We start from the raw sequence: 26,093 nt of genomic DNA, 5'->3' as shown, positions 1-26,093 counted from the left end.
TCCTTTCGGATTGCAGTATATTTTCTCTGTACCCTTTAATGCCACCTCCCAAGAACACTACAGTGTTTCCCTTTTTCTTCTTGCGTGCTCGTTTCACATAATGGCTTGTTGCTTTTTTGATGTCACTTTTTATGTATCCCCATTTTTATTAGGTCCCTCTCAGTTGTTATCATAGTCAGTCGATTCATTTGAGGGCAAGTGCTGACTGCAGAGGCCATCATCCAGTCATCCACCAGGGCTTTCCTACATACACATTAACCCTTAACCTCACTCCCCAGTGTCCCCACCATGTCATAGCAGGGATATGTATTTTCCTCCCCCAACATGTGCATACTTCCAAAGGCATGTTACAAGGATTATTGTCTCCAGTGTGGTAGGACCAAGCTCATGCCACTGGTTAAACTTCATTGGACAACAGGCAAGCTTCTACTGACTCTGTGGCAGCTGACTTAAGAGTAACCACCAATTCCTGTCCTTAGAATGGACAAGTCAGCAACAAGACACTTTATTGCCTACCTGCCTGCCCAGCTTTTCCAGTACCAGGACTGCAGTTCAATCCTGGGTAATCTGATCATAGTCAGAACTTTGCCGCTCTGTGCCACAGAGTTGTTCATGTGTCCTTTTTATTCCATGCTGTCAGCATCCCTTTTACTGGTCTTCTTCATTGGCACTGCCTTTTCAGAAATATTCCCTCTTTATTTATAGAGCTCACACTTCTGACTTATTCAACTCTACCTTTAAGTTGATTGTTAAACCCACTGATTTTTGATCAGTTGTTTTGAAATGGTAGCCCTTTTCCAAACTTCACTTCTTTCTCACCATTTGAAAACACCAAGTACAATATTATTGTTCCAAAGAAAGGTTCGGGTGCCAGCTGTTTGAGATGTGCTTCTTGTTGGGGCATCAAGAACTGACTGTATTTTTGAACTGGCTGCTGCCAATGTACTCCATTTAACATCTAGCATATCAAAATCTTCAGCTGAGAGTAATTCCCCATCTCTCTTCTGTGGATCACAATAAAATTTTATATATATAAAGCAAACACAGACAAAAAAGCCCAGCACTCATAAGCACAAAATGAAGTTATTTATTACAAAATGTAAACCAGTTTCATCATTGATTACACACTTTCATCAATGTGTCCACATTTAAATCTGGACGACATCAGCTTTATATATACAGAAGAAAAGTGCTTAAAGATTAGCCAATGAACAACCAGCTTACATTTGAAGCAACTGGCGCTGTAATTTCAATTCCTGGTTGAAGAATCATAAATGTTCATTTAAACCTGTTTTAAATATGGGCCCAATGAGTATAATCCATCTTCTTTCTTTCTTTCTTTCTTTCTTTTTGATTCAATACATTAGATTGTTTCAAAGTGTGACTGCCCAAAATTGCTCTTTCAGTGCCTTTAAAAGTAAAACCTGCTGTGTTGCATGCAAAAATGTGTTTATGTAAGGCACAAGTCTTCTCACATTTGATGTCACTTAAATGCAGAAATCTGTTCCTTAAAACGGTTTCTGGTTTGTCTGACATAAACATTTAAGCACGTACAATTGTGCAAGGTAGATCTCATTTCTAGTATTAATAAGTAATGAAGTAGTTAAAAAGAAACCCTTTTAGAATTATGAGAGCTGGAAAAAGTAGTATTTAAAACATGCACACAATTATTACAATTTCCACATAGTTGTGACCCAGTTATGCTGTCACTGAAAAGCAAAGGTTCACTGGGGCTATATTCTTCTTTATGGCAACTGAAATACTATGACTTCATATTCATTCATCAGTAATGATGCCATGATTGGGTTTCTAAACAAAATATCCCAGTGCTTACTAATGATATATTTCACGGCCATAGAATTGCTTCCAAATGTCAAAGTGAATCTAAGTATGTCTTGAACATTAGATTCATGAGGCGCATAAATCAGTAATTAATTTCTGTCAAATTTAGACACTTGATGAAGAGTTTGCATCAAAGATTATTTATTATATCCAGTGTGCTATAAACAATATACAAATATGTTTTACCCTTACAACTGAGATTTACAAGTATTTTTACAGTATGTGAGGATTAACAGCTATCAGGTGTTAAATAAGCATTCTTAGAGAAAGTTTTTCTGTAGCTAGATATACTTAGTGACCCATCCAATAATTTGTTGACCTATATGTCAAGAAAATCAGTAATAAACTGTTAAGCATTTGAAGAAAATCCAATGCCAAAGTCATTGTCATTCAGAAAATCAACAGATAAATAAAATTTCTTCCAATACCCGTTCGCACACCATCTAAGAATCACCAAGGTGGAGTCCCGAAATATGAATTTTTGGTAAAAATGTATTCTTATGAAATTCATATGTATATTTATTCTCAGAAAAGCCCATAATTAAGTCAGTATAAATGGGTGCTAAAGCTGCAATTGTCACAATCCCCTCATCTGTAAAGAACATAGTTTGTTATAGAGGAATGCATTTTTTGTTAGGGCCATCTCAGTCATTTGTTACAGTAATCCAACCAGTACTTTTAAGTAGACAAACCCACTGCACACATTATACTAATAATGTGATGGCCCCACCAATAACTCTGGCACCAGTTATATGAAATTAGTTGTGTCCCTTGTACATGAAATTGCAGATGTCATCAGTTGTTTTAAACAAACCTCCAAAACCTCCGTTAATGACTCTTTTCCTGAGACAACCTGTTTTCCAAGAGGTGAATGAAGATTTTGTTTTATCTTGGGTACAGTATATGTAATCTGTGAAACAGATTTTGATACAATTCGTTCATTTGATGTAACACTGCTATCATATTAACACAGCAAGACTGTGTGTGTGTGTGTGTGTGTGTGTGTGTGTGTGTATATATATATATATATATATGTGTGTGTATATGTATATATATATATATATATATATATATATATACATACATACAGTGTGTATAAAAAGTGTAGACACCCCTGTTAAAATGCCAGGTTTTTGTGATATAAAAAAATTAGACCACAATGAACCATTTCAAAACTTTTTCCACCTTTAATGTGACCTATAACCTGTACAATTCAATTGAAAAACAAATAAATCTGTTAGGGAAAAAGTATAAAAAATAAAAAACGTCCAATAAGCTGGTTGCATAAGTGTGCATACCCTTAAACTAATACCTTGTTGAAGCACCTTTTGATTTAATTACAGCTTTCAGTCTTCTTGGGTACACACCTGCTATCAGTTAGAGACTGTGATTAACCTCAAATAAAGTTCAGCTGTCCTAGTAGGATTTTCCTGACATTTACTCAATTGCCTGCTACAGCAAAAGCCATGATTCACAGAGAGCTTGCAAAGCATCAACGAGATCTAATTGTTGAAAGGTATCAGTCAGGAGAAGGGTACAAAAAAATGTTGACAGCATTGGATATACTACGGAACACAGTGAAGACAGTCATCAAAAAGTGGAGAAAATATGGGACAACAGTGACGTTCCAAAGAACTGGACGTCCCTCCAAAATTGATGAAAAAACAAGACAAAAACTGGTCAGGGAGGCTGCCAAGAAACCTACAGCAGCACTGAAGGAGCTGTAGGAATTTTTGGCAAGTACTGGTTGTGTACTACATGTGACAACAATCTCCGATATTCTCCATATGTCTGGACTGTGGTGTAGGGTTGCAAGATGGAAGTCTTTTCTTGCACAAAAAAACATCCAGTCCCAACTAAAATTTGCAAAACAATACATAGTCTCCCAAAAGCATTTGGGAAAATGTGTTATGGTCTGATGAGACCAAGGTTGAACCTTTTGGCGCAAAAACAACACTTTGCATCACCAAAAGAACACCATCCCCATGGTGAAGCATGGTGGTGGCAGTATCGTGCTTTCGGGTTGCTTTTCTTCAGCTGGAACTGGGGCTTTAGTCAAGGTAGAGGGAATTATGAACACTTCCAAATACCAGTCACTTTTGGCCCAAAACCTTCAGGTGTCTGCTAAAAAGTTGAAGATGAAGAGGAATTTCACCTTTCAAGCCAACAGTGACCCCAAGCATACATCCAAGTCAACAAAAGAATGGCTTCACCAGAAGAAAATTAAAGTTTTTAGAATGCCAAGCCAGAGCCCAGACCTAAATCCAATAGAAAATACGTGGGGTGACCTAAACAGGACTGTACAGATGAGGTGCCCTCGCAATCTGACAGATTTGGAGCCCTTTTGCAAGGAAGGCTGGGCAGATATTGCCAAGTTAAGATGTGCCATGCTGCTAGATTCCTACCCAAGAAGACTGAATGTTGTAATTAAATCAAAAGGTGCTTCAACAAAGTATTAGTTTAAGGGTGTGCACACTTATGCAACCAGCTTATTGTATATTTTTTATTTTTTATATTTTTCCCTTAACAGATTTGTTATCAATTGAATTGTACAGGTTGTAGGTCACATTAAAGGTGGAAAATGTTTTGAAATTATTTATTGTGGTCTCATTTTTGTACATCACAAAAACCTGGCAGTTTAACAGGGGTGTGTACACTTTTTACATCCACTGTGTGTGTGTGTGTGTGTATATATATATATATATATATATATATATATATATATATATATATATACATACATACATATACTGTGGTGGTGGTGCTGCGGTAGCACTGTCACCTGACAGTAAGACGTTGTCCCGATCGATTCTCAGCTAGGGCGTCTTCTGTCTGGAGACATGCATGAATGGGCGTACCTTCGTTGAAGGTTGTGCATCAGGGCTGTCAACTCGGCACATAAAAATATACTGCCAGTCATTAGCAGACCGGAGTTCCGCTGTGGCGACCCCTAACCGGGAAAAGCCGAAAGACACAACAACATATATGGTTCCCCTTCACAAGATCGAATTACTGAAAGCTCGAAACTCATAAGATAAGAGTTCAAAATCTCGAGTTTCAGTAACTCGAAATTGTGAACGGGAAGTGTAAAAAATTAGATTAAGGGTTTTACTTACCTTTTTGTAGGGGCTGGGTTCCCCTGTACTGTTCCTTCGTTAATGTGCAGGTTTTATGACTGCACTTCAGTGGAGGAATGGAAAGTGTCCCGTTGTGCGCTTATACATATAGCGCGTAATGGCATATTTTCATCTCCTTTGCTGTAGTGTGATCTCGGAGTTGGTATATTTTAGTAGGGGGTGGAGGGGGGTGCAGGGGGGCACAGCCCCCTGCAAAAACATTAGAAAAAGTGTTTTTTTCTTTCCTTTTGTGCCCCTTTACAATTTCAAGTTTATGAATTCTTGAGATTTTGGGCTCGGGCTTCTGCATTTCGAGTATTCATATATTCGACAGTAAATAATCCAATGAGTGCTCCGTTGAGGCAGATGCTGCTTTGCGATAAACTAATCCAAATGGTAAAACAAAACAAAACAACAGCAGCAAACCATAGACCAACGCTCCCAATAAAAGGCATACAGCAAACAGACCTCTCGTATACAAACGTGTATATCCAATGAACAAAGTCCAGATATAGTATAAACGTTTATTCAAACAGGTTAGCGCTTTCACCGATAGTGGCTTCCTCAGACCTATACATTCTGCAAATCTCATCTTTACTTAAATAGCGCTCATGGCGGGAATTCAAAAATTCTTAAAGTGCAATCACATTTAATTTCAAATATTCAATAATTAAAACCAAATAGTCATATGATTAATTTAAAAACTCATCTAAAAACACATGTTTAAAAACATATAAAAAATGTGCACAATAGATATATATGTACATCTCTGTTTATAGGTATGCCTATACTTATACAAATGTTTTCCCTATCCGAGATTACCTACGGATGTTCCTGGCTTTTAAGAATGGCTTGATTGGCACTACACCATTGAGACCTGGTTGAATATCAGATCTCAACTTTATTATCCAACCAGCTTCTCTGGTCTCAGTATAGTTTTTTATATCGCCCCCTCTATTACCTGGCTTAATAATTTCTAGAATGGAAAATTTAAAAGTATGCCTAGGTCCATTCTCCATAACATGTCTAGCAAGGGCATTTGTTTTCAAGCCTATCCTAATATTGTATGCATGTTCCCTCATCCTGTCCCTGAGTGCCCTGTTGGTCTTACCAACATAAAATGCTTGGCACTCAGAGCAGGATGCTAGGTAAACCACATTAAGAGTAAGGCAATTACCATGAGCCCTGAGGGTGTACTCCTTCTGGGTAATAGGATGTATAAAAATATTATCTAAATTGATATAATTACAAAAATTACATTTCCCACATTTTTCTGTCCCCTCTATCTCTATACCATGTTTACCTATCTCTTCCCTGGGGTAACATAGTAGACGTTTTAAATTCTTCTTATTTTTGTATACAAATCTTGGTTCCTTTCCCACTATTCTTAATATCTCCGATTCAACAGTTAGCACACCCCAGTGTTTCTTTATTATATCTTTAATTTTTGCTACATCACTGGTATAAAAAATAGTGCATGCTGTTCCTTCCATTTTACTCCTTCCATTTTCACATACTATATCCCCATCATTCATTACAGGCCTATGGGCTAACCCATTATCAAAATAAGGGGCTGCAGCTTGCTCTCTCAGTGATGGCATATCTACAAGGCCTCTATTAATATCTCTTTCTGAGTATCCTCTACTCCTAAATCTATCAGTTAACTCACTAATTTCTTTGACAAAGCCTATATCGGTAGGATTATATCTAGATGTGCGTATGGCCTGTCCCCTTACCACATTTTGATACACATATCCCGGGTGCATGCTAGTTCTGTGTAAAAGTGCATTTTTATGGCACTTCTTCCTGTATACTCCTGTATTCATCAATCCATTTTCCAATTTCTCTATATAAATATCCAGAAAAGGAAGTTTATTCTCAGAATATTCATACGTGAACTTAAGATGTGTGTTACTAATATTAACTTGTTCCATGAATTCAGCTAGTTCATTAGGTGTGCCTGTCCAAATAAGGAACAGGTCATCCACGAAACGTTTGTAAAATGGAACATAGTTCCTAAATAAAGACATCTGAAAAAGTTTCTCGTATTCCCATTCTGCCATATAGAGGTTGGCGTAGCTATTGGCACATGTTGTGCCCATAGCCACGCCATCCCTCTGTAGGTAAAAGTTGTTTTCAAAACTAAATACATTAGATTCTAGAATCAACTCCAGAAAATATAACAAAAGCTCTATTTTGGATATATGCATTTCAGAGTTACGTTCAAGGTAACTACCCAATTTAATAATTCCATCAACATTGGGTATCACTGTGAATAATGACTTCACATCTAATGAGACCATATAAAAACTTTTCATGGTATCATAATCCTTGAAAAAATCATTCAACTCCAACAAAAATTGTTTGGTGTCCCTCAGTATATTGATATCTCTATCTACAAACTGTCTAAGCTGTTTTTCCACATATATTGAAAGTGGCTCAGTTGACCACCCTTTCCCAGACACTATCGGTCTGTATGGGGGGTCCCTGATGTTCTTATGCATCTTGGGGAGTCCATGGAGTACTGGTATCAAAGGATGTTCAACATACATGAACTCAAACAATTCCTTATCTATAGCTTTAGCTCTATATAGATCTTGTAAGGTATCTTGTATTTTATATATTATTGTATAAACCATCTCTTGTCCTATACTTTTATAGTAGGTGTTATCTCCTAACATTCGTTTCATTCCCTCTATATACTGAGTCCTATCCATGACCACGATACCCCCACCTTTATCTGCTGGTCTAATCATCAAGGTTTCATCATTCATCAGTTTCTTAAGGGATTCTCGCTGTCTATACGTTAAATTGAACTTCTTTCTAGGTGTTTTATTAGCTCTATTATCATATAATGCAGCTAAATCATTCTCCACCAATCTACTATAAGCTGTCAACAAGGGATGAAAAGGTGGTATAAACACACTGGGTTTTCTCAATTCTCTAGTGTTATAAGTCTGTTCCTGATCCTTGAAGAAAATCTTCAAAGATAGGTTCCTGACATATAATTTAAAATCCCTAACCGTCTCTTCATGTGAACTGCTGTATGTGGGAATAAAGGTGAGGCCTTTATTCAATACCACTATTTCTTCTTCAGTCAGCATTCGTTTTGAAATATTGAAGACTAATTGTTCTTCCTCCCTTCCCACATCTTTTTTATATTGTGGTTGGTATCCCTGTCTAGGGACAGCTTCCTTTTCTGTCTCCCTCGACTTACTGAGCGCATTCTCCCCTCTCTTTTGTCCATTCTGATAGGGAAAGGGCGTTCCTTATTATAAATTCCTATTGGTTCACCATCCATTTGTTTCCTTCCAGCTGCCTGTGTTGTTATACTGGTACTAATACTGGTACCTGTGATCTTACTACGAACTACTGGTGCATTCACGTTTCGCTCCCCATTGCTTGTATTCCCTATATCATAATTGCCTACATTAACATCTTCTAAAGGGACAATATCATTCACCCTCCCTTCATTTATAACACAGCCATTCCTCTTTTTGTCATTGTGACCCTTCTCAGCACTTATATTTAAATCTATATCAGTAGTGTGAACCTGTACAACGCTCACATCCCTTTTATTAGTCTCAGATTCAATGTTAATAACATTACTATCTACATTTACAGATTTCACATTAACAATAGGTTTCTTCACAAGGGGACCTGGGTTCACTCTCTCTTCCCTGGGCCAAGTGAAGATATTCCCTTTATTAAAGTCATTAATGTCTCTCCTTAATTTAGATCTCTTCTGATCTAATAAACGTTTCTCATACTGCGAAACGTTGTCTAAAAGTTTGATAAAATGTTCATCAAGGCATTTATCTGGAAAGCGTTCATACAGTTCATTCTGTTGCTTCACCACTTCATTTTTTAGAATCTCTTCTAGTGGTGTAAAAAATTCATTAAGTAGCTGCATATAGCTTAGGCTTACCTGCATATTCAGCCTTTGTTTGTTTTTTATGAATTCTTGAGATTTTGGGCTCAGGCTTCTGCATTTCGAGTATTCATATATTCGATCTTGTGAAGGGGAACCACATATATAATATAATATAATATTAATTTATAGTTCTCTTTTTTTTTTCTCCTTTCCATCTTTAAAAGGAGGAGCTGGCTTGTATAGAATCCATCTGGAGATTATGCATCCACTTCCAGTGACTGTCATCTTTCTTGACTGCTAGTTTATGTAGCCAAGCTTTCTTGTGTCATTTAGAAAGCTATGTTTTAGCCTCCTTGTCCTGTTTTAGCCTCCTTGTCCCTTGTATGGATTGTGTAGATGGTTTGGTCAACATTCCTGTGATGATTCTTTGTGTACCTTATTTTTATTACTATCACAGTGTTAAGACATTGTGTTTTTTTTCTATAAAACTACAAGCCTAGGCAACTTTTGAAAAGACCATGGACATTAATACATATTAACTTCCATTTGTTTCCCTTTTTCAGTAACATGCTTACTAATAAGTCAGTGACCAGGGATAAGTAGCAGTCGCCCCAGAACTACAGCTCAGCCAGTAATGTATAGCATGCCATGGAAACTTTTGCTGAGGAGTTGGTGTACTGACTTTTATGATGGAGAATGGCTCCATTTGTGCACCTATAGTTGGCTAACATCATTATTAGCCAGGTAAAAATTGAAGATTTCTGCTCAGACCAGCAGAAGTTTGAAGTGCTTCACTCCATCACAAAGAAGCTGGAGTAATTATAAACGGCCTCCACACTGATGGAAGTTTTTTTTTTTTTTACTGAATTTAGCATCTCATGCCTACGCAAAACTGAACACCAGTGCCATTTAATTTAAGTAACATTTAATTTAATTTGTTTTTCCTATATCTGAAAAATAACAGCCTGTATAAAAGTCTCTCTCATCATTTAGACTGTTCTTGGCGTTCATTTAATGGAGTTCACAAGGGACAGTTCATTATCCTTTTGTCTAACCTTAAAACAAAGCATTGCTTCTGCCTCATGTTATTTTCTTCTCTGGCTGTGACTTGAGTTTATTTAGACCCTTCTGTAACATTCTTTATTTTATTTGTTGTATAATACATGGGCTATTTTTTTCTTTGGGAATCATTTCATTGCATTTGAAGTGTGTCTCCAGTCACTGCATTTGTAGTTGCTTTCTGTTCCACTGTCTTTATAAAACCTGTTCCTCCTACTCGTTGGTCACTCACCTTCAGCACATGTACGTCCATTCACACAAATATGAATAATAAATGTATTTTTCCAAGTCTCAGAGGAAATGAAACATTACTACAGCAATGCATTCATCTCACAAAATAGCCATTGTCCCTTGAGTGACCTTGACGGTGACAGCATTTAATCATATTGCAGCACTTGGCAGTCAGCTGTTTTTTGTTTTAGGCTTTGCTGTTGCTTAATTTAAAGACACTTAACAGTTCAGGAACAGGATGTAACATTACTAAAGTACAGGGCATGTTAAAATGGAGCACATCATTTGTCATGTCATTAAAAATTCCCTTGTCATAGTTTTGACCTGATCTGTGATAACAAAACTTGTTTCTGTGGCCTACCAGTAAATGCATTCTACTTAGTGTTTTGTTTTTTTATATTCATAATTAATCACGTAGCTCTCCCCTATTAATTGTATTTCAATGATTTGAATTACTTTGAACTTTCAACTAGACAGTGTCAGGAATTTGCAAGTAGGTTTTATGTCTCTTTTGAAGAGACAAGTTGGTGGTGCAGTGTCACATGACAAGAATTCTGCACTGCTTTGGTTTGTAAATGTGCCAGGTATTCCTGGAATACGATGGCTGTCTGGCTAAACAACAACACTGACATCTCTAGAAGTGGTCTTACACACTTTTGAAAGCGTTACAGGTAAAACTGCACAAAAAGTGAGTCCCAAATAACTTTCCTATCTGCTGTTACCTTTCTCCTTGCATATTGTTGTTTGCAGGGAAACCAGCCACACACTCATTGGCTGCATGAAGAATGCTCCCCCCCACACCTCCTGACATCCTTTGATGTCAACTTCATTCTCTACAGTGCTAGTAATACAGGCCTTGCTCTCTCTAACCCTGTACCAGACATTCTACAGCCCTGCACCTGACACAAACCAATCACTTATATTGGAATACCTTTACACTCCACACCTGAATTCTCATGTTCCATCATTTTAGCAGTCCGACATGTGCTGTCCACAGTTTCAGATTGTACTGCATTCACATCTGGTTGCAGAGAATAAAAAAGGCTATTTAATATATGGTGTCTTCCTGCTCCAAGGTCTTTTGTGCACTGCTTTAGGGCTCTGCCTAACTTGTATTCTACCATGCTTATGTCTCTCCCTAGCTCAGTATTTCTTAGCTGTGCTTGCTATCAGTGTCCATGATTGATTCTCTCTACCCACAATGCAGTGTTATGGCTGGACAGGTAGCACACTCACATTTGCTGATGGAAGATCAGAATACTGTTGGTTCTGTTCCAACCCGAGATTATTTGATTCTTTTTTCCATTAGTGACACTGCAGTGCAGTATTACTGTATACCTCACTTTTGAATGTAACATTCTTTGGATGAGTCCTTAAATGGGGGTCCCATTTGCCTGAGGGTATTTTTATGCTCAACGTAAAAATACCCTCTCAAAACGACCTCAAGGTTATGCTGCTAAACTCTAGAAGTCTAAACCAGAAAATGCACTCACTGGAACTGCACTCACTGGAAGCAGTCCTCACCCTGGAAGATGCTGACATTTGTGCAGTCACTGAGACTAGGTTTAAGGCTGTGGAAAGCATCCCAGCTATACCAGATTACATTTCCTTCCACACGTTCAGACTACAAACTGAAGGCGTGAGAACTAAAGGAGGTGGTGTATCAAGATTCATTAAAGATAAATACATCTCTAGATTGGTTAAACAGCATGATTCCCTTGAATTACTTCAAGTGCAATTGACTGTAGATAAGAACCCTCTTCAGGTCATTGCCAGGTATAGGACCCCCCTCCATGAATCATTACATCCACTCAGCATACTTGGATCTACTTGAGTCAGTCAAGATACAACCAAACAACCTGGTTTTGAGTGACTTTAATTACCCATCCATAGACTGGGTAAATTATATGTGTTCTAACTCACTTGCCCAAATATTCCTGGAATTCATTAACTCCAGTGCCCTAGACCAGCTGGTTGACAAACCCACAAGGGGCTCAAACATCCTGGACCTGGTGCTCACTAACATGGTTGACCGCTGCACCACTCCCAGTGTGTGGCCATCCCTGGTGAGATATGACCACAAATCAGTCTCATTAGAGGTAACTATAACACAATTAAGTTTCCAAAAATAGGAGAGGATATTCAAAATGACTTGGTCAAACCGATATCCGAAGAAGAAGTAGTATATATAATCCAACATATGAAATCACATAAATCACCAGGTCCTGATGGGTTGACAGTGGAGTTTTATAAAAGGTTTGCAGATAATTTCGGTAAGATACTTTCAGTTGTATTTAACTACATAATTAGGAATAAAATTAATGATCCTCATCTTAACGCTTCAAAAACTATTTTTATACATAAAGCCAATTCAGATCCCCAAAACCCTGATAATTATAGACCGATATCATTAATAAATGTAGACATGAAAATTCTAACCTCTATTATAGCATCTAGACTGAAGAAAATCATGACTCATATAATATCCAAAGAACAGGCTGGATTTATAGCAGGTAGACAAACCAGTGACAATACACTTACATTACATACTATGATAACACACGCTAAACAAAATAATCTTAATGTTTATGCCCTTATAATTGATGCATAGAAGGCCTTTGATAGGGTTGATACAAATTTTTTGTTTGATCTTTTACCTTATTTTAATATTTCCCATGAGTTTGTTCAAATGTTACAAATATTATATAGTAATCCCTATACTACACTCCATATTAATAGAACTTTCTCTAAAAGAATACAGATTAAGACTGGAACACGCCAGGGCTGCCCTTTGTCCCCTTTACTATTTAATCTTTATCTCAAACCTTTGTTCTTATATATTAAGCAGAATGTCTATCATAATGTCCCAATAATTTATGGAACCAAAATATTAATGGCAGCTTTTGCTGATGATCTTAACATTTATTGTGCATCTCCAATATCAGATACTGAAAAATTATTGAAGGCTGTTAATGACTTTTCAGAAGTCTCTAACTATAAAATTAACTTGAAAAAAAAACAATATCTTCCCTTTAAAGACACCAAAACCTTTTTCACTATTACCTTTGGTTGGGCAGGTAACATTTAAAGAAAATATTAAATACTTGGGTATTGAGTTTTCTACAGATAATAAAGACTTCTACAGTAGTAACATTAAAATAATTTGGGACCAAATAATTTCTGATTTTGAGAGGTGGAAAAATTTACAACTGCCACTATTAGCAAAAGTTTCAATTGTTAAAATGAATGTACTACCACGGCTATTATATATTTTCAGGTCAGCCCAACTGATACTTTCGAAGACATTTTTTAAACAAATTCATAAAGAATTGGCTAAATTCATTTGGGAACAAAAAAAAAAAACAGGATATCGTATGATAAATTAATGACCCCAAAAAATAGAGGAGGACTGGAGTTGCCTAATTTTGAAATGTATTATTTAATCATAAACTCTAATAGAATTCTAAGAATTGCCAGCTATGATATCACTAGTACTAAGTGGACACCAACTTGGGTGATCTTGAATTATAAATATATTTTAAAGTTGAATATTAATCCAAAAGCAATACCTTTTTTAGGTAAAGATGCTTTGAAATTATATGGGATTATTGAACACATTAAAACGGACATAATTTCTTTACAAGACTTATTTCAATCATTGGATCTGGATCAGCATATGATGGTTTTTCAACCCTTTTATAGGAATCCTAATTTAAAATTGAATAATCAATTAATTGATCTTAAAAAGTTTCCATTAATAGTTAATTTAACTTTGATTGATATATATAAATATCTTGAATGTTCGGCCAACCAAATAAGACAAGAATTTAACCTACCTAAAAATGATCTTGTTATTTTGAGACAAATTAGAGAACTTGCTATAAGTTACTTTAAAAATTTTAAACCTGAAGATGAGACTGCGAATAAATGCTCTGATTTGTGGCAAGCTCTCCAACAGGATATTAAATATATAACAACAACAAATAAATTAATTAAAGAATTTAGATTTCATGATAAAGTTTTGTTATCAAACTATTGGGAAGAGAAAATCCTATTGACAGACAAAAGTATTATGTTAAAAGCAATTGACTTGACTATCAAATCTACTTCTCTTCAAAAATTGATATATACCCAGAGGATGATATGGAATAATGCATATTATACACACCTTACCCTGCATAAATTTAACTCTAAAAACTCTCTAACCTGTCCATATTGTAAAAATCAACCGGCTGACCTTCTTCATATGTTCTGGAGCTGTAAGTGCATATACAAGCTTTGGAATTCCCTTAAGATTCAACTTCAGAAGATGGGTTACCAAAGCACAACGTTGTCATGGAAATTTATGATTTTGCATATTCCCCCGAAAGAACTCCCTAGATCACAAAGTATTATATATATTAATATTTTTTTATTAATGAAGCTTTATATAGCCACTAATTGGTTAGACCCATCTGAAACATCATGGGATAACTTTAGAGTTTTGGCAACAAGGCATATATTAGCTCATAAACTGCTTTTAAATCCGCATAATAAAAATATTAATAATCCAAAAATTTGGGAACAGATATTTAATATTATACTAGCGTAATACTTTTAACTTGAAGGTATTAACAATTATTTATATGTTTGGAGAGAATTTTGTAATCAAACTGTCTATTACTTGAAATGTTATTAATTACTTTCTGTTTTTCTTCTATTAATGTTTCACATGGAAGCCTTCTTGTAAATATTGTATATTTGTTTGGTGTGATGGTTAGTGATATTAGTTAGTAGTTTTTTCTAAAAATTTTGTTCTTGTTTTTAATTGTGTATGAAAATAATATAATAATAAAGATTTATTATGGAAAAAAAAAAGAAGTAACTATAACATAACCCCCCTCCCCCACTTGACAACAACTAGACTAAAAAAAAACTTCTTTTAGGTCAATTACAACCTCTTGCGTGACTGCATAAATAGCTTCATACCCCCTTCCCCATTGATGGAACAGACACCTATGCTGAGTTATACACCAGTGCTTTATACAAGCACCTGTACAATTGTATTGACTCTGCTGTACCTGATAGAACCAAAGCAAGATCTTCAAGGATAAACAAACCTGCCTGGTGGACAACTGCCATTAATAGGCTAAACAACAGTAGAAAGAAATTGCTGTCTAAGAATAGTAAGTAATGGTCTCAAAACTGGAAACACTCTCTCCTCAACTTAAACAAATAAGACTCCTAGTGAAGTCCTCCAAAGTTAACTGCAAATTCAGTTTAGTTTCCCTAACTAAGGATAACCACAAGATGTTCTTTAGTTACAACCATAACCTCAAAGGCAAGGCACAGATTTGCGCTGAACTCTTAGTTAATGGTACTACATATATAGAACCTATGGATATAGTAAACCTGCTGGCTAATAGGTTCAGTGAAAACTTCACTTCTCTGTCCCCACCACATGTATCCCAAAGCATCCCTAACATCTGTCCCCTGCCTAGTATCTCAGAGGAGCAGGTCTTAAATGCACTCTCCAAGGCCAAAAACACAGCCTGTATTGGGACCAGACAATATCCAGGGCTGTGTTCTACATGGATTAAAACAGGAATTAGCATCAACATTGATTTTCAGTCACAGCCTAAGCACTGACTTTGTCCCAGTGGAATGGAAAACAGCTACCATCATCCCTTTGCACAAAGCGGGTGCATCCACGGACCCCAGGAACTATAGACCCATTAGCCTGGACCAGCCTTATCTATAAGGCCACAGAACGAATCATCATGAACCTTTTTAACAGAGATACTGGAAATCTCCAAATGCTCGACCCCACCCAGTTTGGCTTTGTCAAGAGGAGATCATGGCTGTTAAACTTGGTAGACTTCTTCGAGACAGTCACCAAAGCCCTAGACAAGGGCAAATATGGGCATATGGCCTATCTAGACTTAGCCAAGGCCTTTGAAACAATCTCCCACTCAGGCATTGTTGATAAACTCAACCAACTGGGTATCGGCTCATAGATTGTCAGGTGGGTTGCAAACTGGCTCACTGATAGAACTCATACAGTCAAAATGGGGGACTCCATCTCCACCAGCAGAGCTTTAACCAGTGATGTTCAACAGGGATCGGTTCTGGGGCCCTTATTGATCGGAATCTACTTCTCTGAAGTACAGGCTAATACTGGAGGACTTTAACTGACAAAGTTTGCTGATGACTGCAAACTGGGAGTGATCATTGAAACCCCTAGCGATGCCAACTTCCAGTAAGAATGTGTTACACAGACTAATGACTGGTGCCAAAGTCATGTTCTTAAACTTAACACAAAAAAATGCATTACCATCCCCTTCAGCAAGGATGATGTTCCTGCAAACTACCACATCAATAACATTACCCTAAGCACACAATCAGTGGTGAGCAATCTGGACACACAGGTGGAGACCAACCTTAACTTTAAGCACCATGTCTCCACAGTGATAAGAAGGGTGTTTTATGTTGCTCATCTCATATGTAAGGACATTGCCTCCAGAAAAAAAGAGGTTATAACACCCCTGTACTCTTCCCTCATCAGGTCCATAATAGAGTACAAGTCTCGCTTTTGTGTGTTCCTTTTCAGACACCTGCAGCAATTGGAGAGACCACAAAGGTTCCTTGCAAAGAAAATTTAGGGTCTTCAAAATCTGTCTTATACATACAGACTGAATTCATTGTCTGTTTACTCTGTGTTGTACAGACTGTTCAGAGGTGACCTGTGCCTTGCATATAGAGCAATCACTGACTCAGCTTTAATGGAAATTCTGCACATTCACCAGTCAAATGGCACATGGGTCACTCACTCAAAGGACCTTAACCTGGTATGCGATATCAACAGAACTTTCTGGAGAGACAGATTTGTCTCACAGAGGTTTCCCACCTTTGGAACAAACTTCCTATTCATGTTAAACAAAGCCCTTCGACACCCCCATTTAAGCACAGTTTGAACGATTGGATGGGTAACCAGAAATCACCTCAGGAGTTCCACCTGTGTCCCTCTTGGGCAGGGGCAGTAGGTGCTGATTTTAGTGTTGCTTGAACCAGACCTTGGGAACACAGGCTGAAGTTGGCTAGGCTTGTAAGGGCTCTAGGCCCATTAGCTTAGTAATTTCCTTTCATCCTATGATCCTGAATTGGTGGTAGCAGTGGTGGCTGTAAATGATCCTGTGGCACTTATTGAAAATAGTAGGGCAGTTACCATCAGTACCCTGCACTAATTTCATCTGTCAGTATAAATACCACCTTGAGTATCTCTGAAAAGAGACCCATGGTCTAGTAGACTAGCATGGTGAACAAAAGATAACATTTCATCTAGTTAAAAGTTGCTCTTGTATGTCTTTCTCTGACTTTATTCTTTCTTTCTTGTTTGTAGCACTGATCTCACCACTTCAGCTGTAGATGTTCATCGTGTTTCACTGCTGCAGTCATTACACTTGGGTTATCCTGCCATCAGGTGGTCCCACAGTCAGCCAGAGTTGCAAAGTCTTGGTCCGGCGTCGGTTGCTGTCGCTTCTTCCCTGACGTCAGTACGCCAGGGGTATATAAGATGCAGCTGACGCCATTTTCTTCAGTCTTTCTTGCCGCGCGGTGCCTGAAGCAAAAGCAGCTCGCAAGTGCTGGTCGGCCGACTCCTGAGATTTTCAAATTGAATTTCAGAACCAAAGTCTTCAATAAAGCTAAGTACACCGTTGGGGAAACTTTTTCTTGCCTCAGACCGATGTCAGTAAAAGTTAATAATTGTATTTCTTGTGGGAAGCAAATACCTCATAAGGATTTTCATTCTTACTGTATTCCATGCCTAGGCCCAGACCACGATGCCACTAGTTGTCAGTTTTGTGCTAGATTTAACAAGCGCACTATTAAACGTCTGTTTGACTTTGCTCGCCATTACTTTGGCCGAAGGTTTAATTATACCATGCCATCGGAACAACCAATGACCGGAATACACAAAAAACGCAAAGACAAGGATAAGGACAGGCATCCGAGGCCCAAAACTGATGACGAAGCCTCTTCCAGGCCAGTCGCCGGTTCTCAGTGAGGCGCTTTCGCAGCCCCTGACACCCGCTACCTCAGAGCCACAGGCCGCCTCCGACTCCCACGTGGAGATGTCTAGGCCTCTGGAAACTCAAGGTATTGGGCCTATGGAAACTAACCCCTCAGATGGGTCCAGAGCCGCTGAGCAGGCATTGGCTTCTGAGGGTGTGTTCAGACCTTCACATCTTACCATCAAAACTACAGCCAAGTCTAAAACTCCATTAAAGACAAAGAAGCAAGTACAGCATTCACCTGGACAGGCCTCCATGCCTAAAAAACAGATGCTCAAAATGGCCGAAGACTTAATTACTCTGATCAGGGGTTCCCATCCCCCTCGTGACAAAAGGCCTAGGCAGGATACAGACTATGATTCCTCTGACCAGGTTTCCATTTCTTCTGATTCCTCTTCAGACCAGGGATACTCTTTACCCCCTTGAGGACTCTGATGCTCAAAAATCAATTCCTTCAGCCTCTCCTCCTGAGGATTACTCTTTTGGGGAAACTTTACATACCATGAGGGAGCATTTCCATTGGGAGGGCCAGGATTACTCAGAATCCAAGAAAAGGCTCAGAGACTTTCTTTTATTGCCTCAGCACAGGCCCCTTGCTATTCCGCCAGTGTTAGATATTGTGGATGATGTGTTCTCTGAATCCAGTTTAAATCCTGATTCTTTGCCCCCTGCTCCAGTCAAGCCAGACAGGTACTACAGAGTCCCTGACTCTCACACATTTCTTTATAAAAACCCTGTTGCTGACCCAGAAACTATTTCCCAGGGTCCCAAAGGAGTAAAGGCTTCCACGGCTAAAAATCCAGTTCCAGTAAATGAAACCATCAGCATAAGTAATATACTCAAACTAAGGAGAGCTAAGCTTTAGTTAGTTAGGGCCTTTGGTTTATTTGTTTGTCACTTCTCACATTTATAGTTACACTATGCAGTCCGCTTGTATTTATATTTTATTTTTTTAATAACTTAGGGTTTAAATAAGGAGTTATACATTCTTTGTCCATGACAGGTCCAGCCGTTAAAATAGAAATAAGGTGTTTTACTTGGGATTATGTGCAATTCAAATATAAAACCTTATATTGCATAAGTATTTTGTTTTTGAACAGTACATTTTTTAAATATTTTAAACATTTGTGTAACTTTGGATAATAATAGTGAAGTAGTTTAAAGTTTTTACTACTCACAATTTTAATGTAAATTTTAGGTTTAAATAGGTTAACAGAGTTTGTTTTATTCACATGATTTGATAATTGTATAATTGAGGTACTAATTCAATTATTAGTTTTAAAGAATTGTATAAAAGATGTAGGAAATCTGTGTTAGTTATCTTGACAAAGCCTGGGAGAGCCCGGGTGAAAGCGCTTGAGTGTATTTGTGGAATTGTTTCGTTTGCTCACTATGAGATTGGAATTAAATTTTTATCCTAGCTGCTTGGTTACTTTTTGCTGGTACATTTGTTTTACCTGGTCGGTAACGTTTTTTGTTCTTTTCGTTGTTCTTAAAAATCCAGTTCCCTCTGACAGGGATTCTAGAGCATTAGACAGATGGGGGAAGAAAGTTTACACTTCTGCAACTTTAGCAGTGAGGGCTTTAAATTGCCAGTTTCACGTGCTTAAATACCAACAATATTTAATGTGTCTGTTAAAACAGAAAATGCTTACAAGTACAGAACATCCTGACTATAAGGAAATGCAGGATTTATTGCATGCAGCTGAACAAGTGGGAAAACATACTCTGCAATGTGGTTTTGATTCATTAGAGGCTTCTTGTAGATCAGCAGTTACAGGATCTGTGATTCGAAGGCATGCTTGGTTAAAAGAACAAGGTTTACCTGATCATGTTAAGGCAAAATTATTGGATGCTCCTTTACAGCAGGATATTTTATTTGGTGTTAAAGCAGAAGAGGTATTAAAGAAAATGGAGGAGAAGGCAAAATCTATGCAAACAGTGAAGGATTTATAACAGGTACAGCCACCTCAATTTAGCAGAAATTGGCCTTCAAAAAATTGGTCCTTTCCAGTGTCAGACAGACCACAAAGAGGCAGATACAGACAGACGCCCAAGATGCAGATCTCAGCCCCAAGGCTCTTACAGACCACGACAGTGGGGTGCTTCAACCCCAAAAGGAGGGGAAGACAAGTCACAACCTTATAGGAAACAGTCCCAATGACTTCCCCCTTCAAATGCCAAGCACTTACCTTTTGGCAGCTCCCTTAGGGGGAAAACTAGCACTTTTTCAGAAAACTGGCATATAATCACCCAAGACAAATGGTTTCTGAATATTGTGTCTCAAGGTTACAGGTTCCACTTTCACACTCTACCAAGGCTAAAAGGAATGCCAGATTTGCCACAAAATCAATGGGCAGAGGCACAAAAACAAATTACAGCCCTCATGGACATGAGAGCTATTCAAAAAGTGCCACAACAGGAACAAGGACAAGAGTTTTACTAAAGACTTTTCCTGGTCCCCAGAAAGGACAAAGCCTGGAGACCCATACTGGACCTTTCTACTCTAAATACTTACCTGGATGTTCCGAAATCCAAAATGTTGACACTACAGCAGCGTCTTCCCATGCTGGGCAAGAAGGCTTGGCTTGTTACTTTGGACCTCAAAGAGGCATACCTGCATGTCCCTATCAGACAAAATTGCAGAAGATACCTCAGATTCATAGCTGATTCAATGCATTACCAATTCTCTGCACTGCCCTTTGACTTATCTACTGAGCCCAGGGTCTTCACAAGATGCCTGGCACCAGTAATTGCATTTTGCAGACAAAAAGGAATACAAATATATCCATACTTGGACGACTGCCTTATTCAAGCAGAGAGCAAGGACATTCTTCTAAAGCATCTGGCATTTGTAAAAAGATTGCTAATTTGCCTGGGGTACACCGTAAACGAAAAGAAGTCAAAACTAATGCCCTCACAAGAGATAATATTCCTGGGTGCCAGCTTAAATACAACAGCCCAGATGGCTTATCTCATGCCAAACAAGCAAGGACAACTGACTCAGTACTTTCAGTTGATGGCAACAAAAACCTAACTCCCTGCAAGAAAAATTCTGCAGGCCTTGGGGTTCATGACGTCCTGCATACTATTAATACCATATGCCAGACTGCATATGATGAAATTACAGTGGTACCTAAAAAGTGTTTGGACTCAACACTGTCACAGTTTGGAAGCAGTAATACCACTAATTCCCTGCCTACAACAGGAGTTTCGATGGTGGGCACAGACATGTTACCACAACAAGGGACAGCCTTTCACTCTACCCTCAGCCAAGCAGACATTAACAACAGATGCTTTGGATTATGCCTGGGGAGCACACATGGCAGGAAAATGTATTCAGGGCAAGTGGGCCACAGACCAAATGCATTTTCACATCAAATGAGATGCTAGCTGTACAAAATGCCCTGATAGCTTTCAAGGACCTTCTGCATCCAGGACAACTATTAAAGACAGACAACACCACAGTTATGTGGTACATAAACAAGCAAGGGGGCACTCATTCTTATCCCCTATGCAGACAAGCCATGATCTTGTGGAACACAGCTCTAACCTATCAAGTTTATCTGCAAGCACAATTCCTGCCAGGAAAGAAAAATACTCTGGCAGACGACTTAAGCAGAAACATCATGGATCCTCATGAGTGGAAATTAAATCCACAAGTATTCAGCATGATAACACAAAAATGGGGGAGCCCAGACATGGATCTTTTTGCCTCCCCAATGAATTGCCAACTACAAAAATTCTGCACAAGGACTTACCACATACAAGCATGGAAAGTAGAGAAAAGCCAAAAATGATGCTGATTGCCCCAGACGGGCCACGCCAGCACTGGTACCCAATCTTAAAGAACTTAGCTCAAGGCCCACCATGGATTTTCCCTCAAATTCCGCATCTTCTGACTCAACAAAACAATTAGATCCTGCACAGCCAGCTCAAAACCTTAAACCTGGCTGCATGGCAGATTCCTTAGTCAAGCAGACAACGCCTCTCACTAAAGCTGTTATGGATGTCATTTTGGAGGCCAGGAGGCCTAGCACCAGGAAATCCTATTCAGAAAAGTGGAAGAGAGTCTGTGCCTGGAGCCAAGCTCAAAGCTTTGACCCTCTTGTCCCAAATATTCCTCAGATATTACAATACTTAACTGAGATGCTGGACAAAGGCCTATCCTTTTCATCCATTAAGATCCACGCCTCTGCCCTCTCGGCTCACTACAATACAGATCCTCCTTTTATCTCTCATCCATTGCTAAAACAGTACCTCAGAGGGGCTAAAAACATAAGACCACCCCAGAGAGCACCGACACCAACTTGGCACCTCAATTTTGTCTTGGAAAAACTAACTTTACCTCCTTTTGAGCCAGCGAATTCAGCAGAATTAAAATATGTGTCATGGAAAACTGCTCTGCTTCTGGCAATAACCTCAGCACGAAGAGTCTCAGAGTTACAGGCACTAATGGCAGTGGAGCCTTTCATCACTTTTCACCAAGACAGGGTTTCTTTAAGAACAAACCCTTCATTTATGCCAAAGGTGGTATCCAGTGTGGCTCTTAACCAAACTATTCACTTGCCAACTTTTTACCCAAATCCCCAGAATAAAGGGGAGAAACTTCTGCATTCATTGAACATACACAGACAGTTGCGTTTCTACTTGGACAAAACAAAAGCTTTCAGGAAAACTGAGCAATTGTTTGTAGCATATGCTGCAGGATCATAGGGAAAGGCTATTTCAAAGCAGACCATTTCAAACTGGATAGGACACTGTATCCGTTTCTGCTACACACAGCATGGGAAAACTGTACCTAGCAACATTAGGCCACATTCCACTAGAGCAACAGCCACTTCAGCTGCCTACCTTAGAGGAGTACCTACCAAAGATATCTTGGAAGCTGCAACTTGGAGTTCTGTGCACACCTTTACCAAACATTACCACTTGCCTCTTTATTCTAAATCCAGAGCTGGCTTTGCCACTGCAGTGCTGCAGGGCCTCACAGCCGCCCCAAATCCTCTATAGAACCAGCCACCCTACCTCAGCTTTGGGATTCAACCCAAGTGTAATGACTGCAGCAGTAAAACACGATGAACATAGTACAGTTTTGTACCTACCATAAATGTAGATGTTCGAGTGTATTCACTGCTGCAGTCCAGGTTACCCTCCCTCCATCCCCTCTTTCTTAGCTGGGACTTATCTATACCTTTCTACCCTATACTACCTATGTGGTGTATTTGCTGGTACCTAAATGTGTTGGTTTTACCTTTTATGTATGTTTTAGTAGCAATATGTGTTGCCTACCTATTTGGGGGCACCGGACATCTGGGGCAAAAAAAACTGAAGAAAATGGCATCGGCTGCATCTTATATACCCCTGGCGCACTGACGTCAGGGAAGAAGCAACAGCAACCGACGCCGGACCAAGACTTTGGAACTCTGGCCGACTGCGGGACCACCTGATGGCAGGATTTTCTTGTCTTTTTCTATACCTCGACAGATTGCTTTTCTTGTCTCCATCAGCCATCCAGACTGTTTTCCCCTCCCACCTTTGAGTCTTTCTCCACCCATTCAGTATCTAGTATTGGCTGCATCACTTGCCTTCCATTTCTTAGTCCATCAAATTTCATTGGCTGTTTAAGCTGGAGCCCTACATAACCCATGCCCTTACTTATACTTTCATATCTTTGCTGTTTGATATCTTTGTCTTAACTACAGTTTTGGTAAAGCAGTTTGTGTCCTTTTTAAATAATTGTAGATATTTAAAACCATTGCAGTTTTTATCTTTAAATGGCATCATCCCGTTTCTACAGTGGTATTTTGTAGGAGGGCAGAAGTGATCTCCATTCAGAGGTTGTTGCAGTTGACATGTTTCTTTGCCTCAAGTTGATTAAGCTAGTAAAGGTGGTGATATACAGCAGTTTTCAGGGCCTTGCCGTTCACATGAACACTGGTTTGGAATTTTGCTGCAGGACTCTGGTCTTCCAATGTGAAATTCAAAAATCTCTCACTTGCTGTTATGTGAGCGAATCAACTTAAAAACAATCATATAAACAAGTTATAGCTAGTCTTTTTAAGCCACTTAAATTATCTTTGCAAAATTGTTTGTGACCGGATTAATTTCTGAAACTGAGTCATAAAAACGATACTGCATTAGTTTTCTAAACAACTGTGGAATTTGTGCTGGTCTACTGCACTGTTTCTGTGAGATGTACTAATACTTTGTAGCCTGTGTGAATGCTTTAAACTGGTGCACTTGATGGTTATTACTTGTGTTGATTTCATGTGCATGTAAGCATGCAGCATTGCATGTGATTATCTGCTTAGAGTGAATTACTGCTTTAAATATCATATCAGTAATCTGAGTCAGGAGATGCATTGCTCTGTTATTAATCTGAATAATTGTGCTGATTTAGAGAAGTAATTGCCCAGCCACCACTTCCCTTGATGTGTTCCATGAGAGTACTCGGCGGCCTTTTCTCATTAGCACTTGCTACATGTGCAGCTGTCCTAGCCCAGATGTTATGCAAAAAGGAAGGTAGAGTAGTCCATGTGTGTCTTACATGCCTGCTTAACTTACATGTGAATGTGCCATATTGCAAAATGTGTGTTTCATTGTTCCAGGGTTGATTTACAGATATGATTAGAACAAAAAGTGTTATGGGTAGAAGACAAAACCTTTCATACTTTCTTTTAGTTCTAATACCTCACATTGTCTGACAAGTGATGCTACAGGCCATCATGTCCTGTTACATGTCACTGTGATATTTCCACATTTTGTCACTGTGATATTTCCACATTTTCATCCACAGGGTACACTCAGAATTTTCTTTAAGAATGACCCTTCCATGAGTAGCTTTCTGATGTTTAATCTAAAAGCTTGAGCCAAGGCTAAAAATAAGAATGATTAGCGAATCATAGTTCTCATTTGCCAGTCGTGGGAGGGTCATGTATTTCTATGATATTTTTAGTGTTGTTAGGAATATAGCCTGCATGGCATTTTGTGATGCCTCAGTATTGTGTAGGGGGTGCAGTTCTAACCACCATCAGTGAATGATTACCTTTAATTCCATACTCTGTAGCCATGGTGGAAGAACTGCTCCAGGGTGCCATGGCCCCTTATTGTGCTGTCTTTCCCTTCTGATGATCTAAGGTGCCCCTAAGCTGTGCTGACTAGCACTACCATTGCATGCTTTGTTTCTGTATGGACTCAGCACTGTCTCCACTCTCAGTGGTCTAGTCAGAGTGTGACGCAGAGCCATGACTGAATGATCTGATTTGTAAATTAAAACATGAGTAAGGAGAGTTTAACAAGCATATCTTGGGCAGAGCAGTATTGCAAATTCTGAATGTAATGCATAAGTGGAGATGCTACAGGAATGCAATGACATTGTTAGCCATATGTTACATATCTGCTACAGATGCTCCTTCATACAAGGTGTGCACATAGTGAAGTAGTATATAACCTGGCCTGATGTACCGACTTTGGAGAGATGTAGGATGCCATATGTGAAGTAACAGTGTACAGTGACCTGTGAGGTAGACTGAGACAGGGGTGTTGACAGAAAATCTGGTTTTGAGCAGCAGAAATTCTAGTTTTGAGCTCACTGTACAAGTGTTTCACACTAGTTTAAATGTATATGCATGTTACCAACTGGGAAATGCTTGCAGCTCTTCTTCTGCTTTTCCCATTGAAATTGGAATCTCCACATTCTGGGTAGATGTAAATATAATCATATTTAGTCACACATGCCTTTCCATTAATTTTACTTATGTTAGTACTGTAAACTATGTTAAAATGCATAATGCAGACAAGACATTTGCTTTAACTGTTGTACAAAATAGCCATTCAGAAGAGGTTGATGGGCGTACTGGGATACAGATGTGAGGGCCATCATATGTTTTTCTAGACTAATAGTAATAATAATAGTAT

This window comes from Protopterus annectens, chromosome 3.part1, assembly GCF_019279795.1.
Source record: "Protopterus annectens isolate FY-2018-M chromosome 3.part1, PAN1.0, whole genome shotgun sequence".
Lineage (NCBI taxonomy): Eukaryota > Metazoa > Chordata > Ceratodontiformes > Protopteridae > Protopterus > Protopterus annectens.
Note: the sequence above shows the minus strand (reverse complement) of the source record.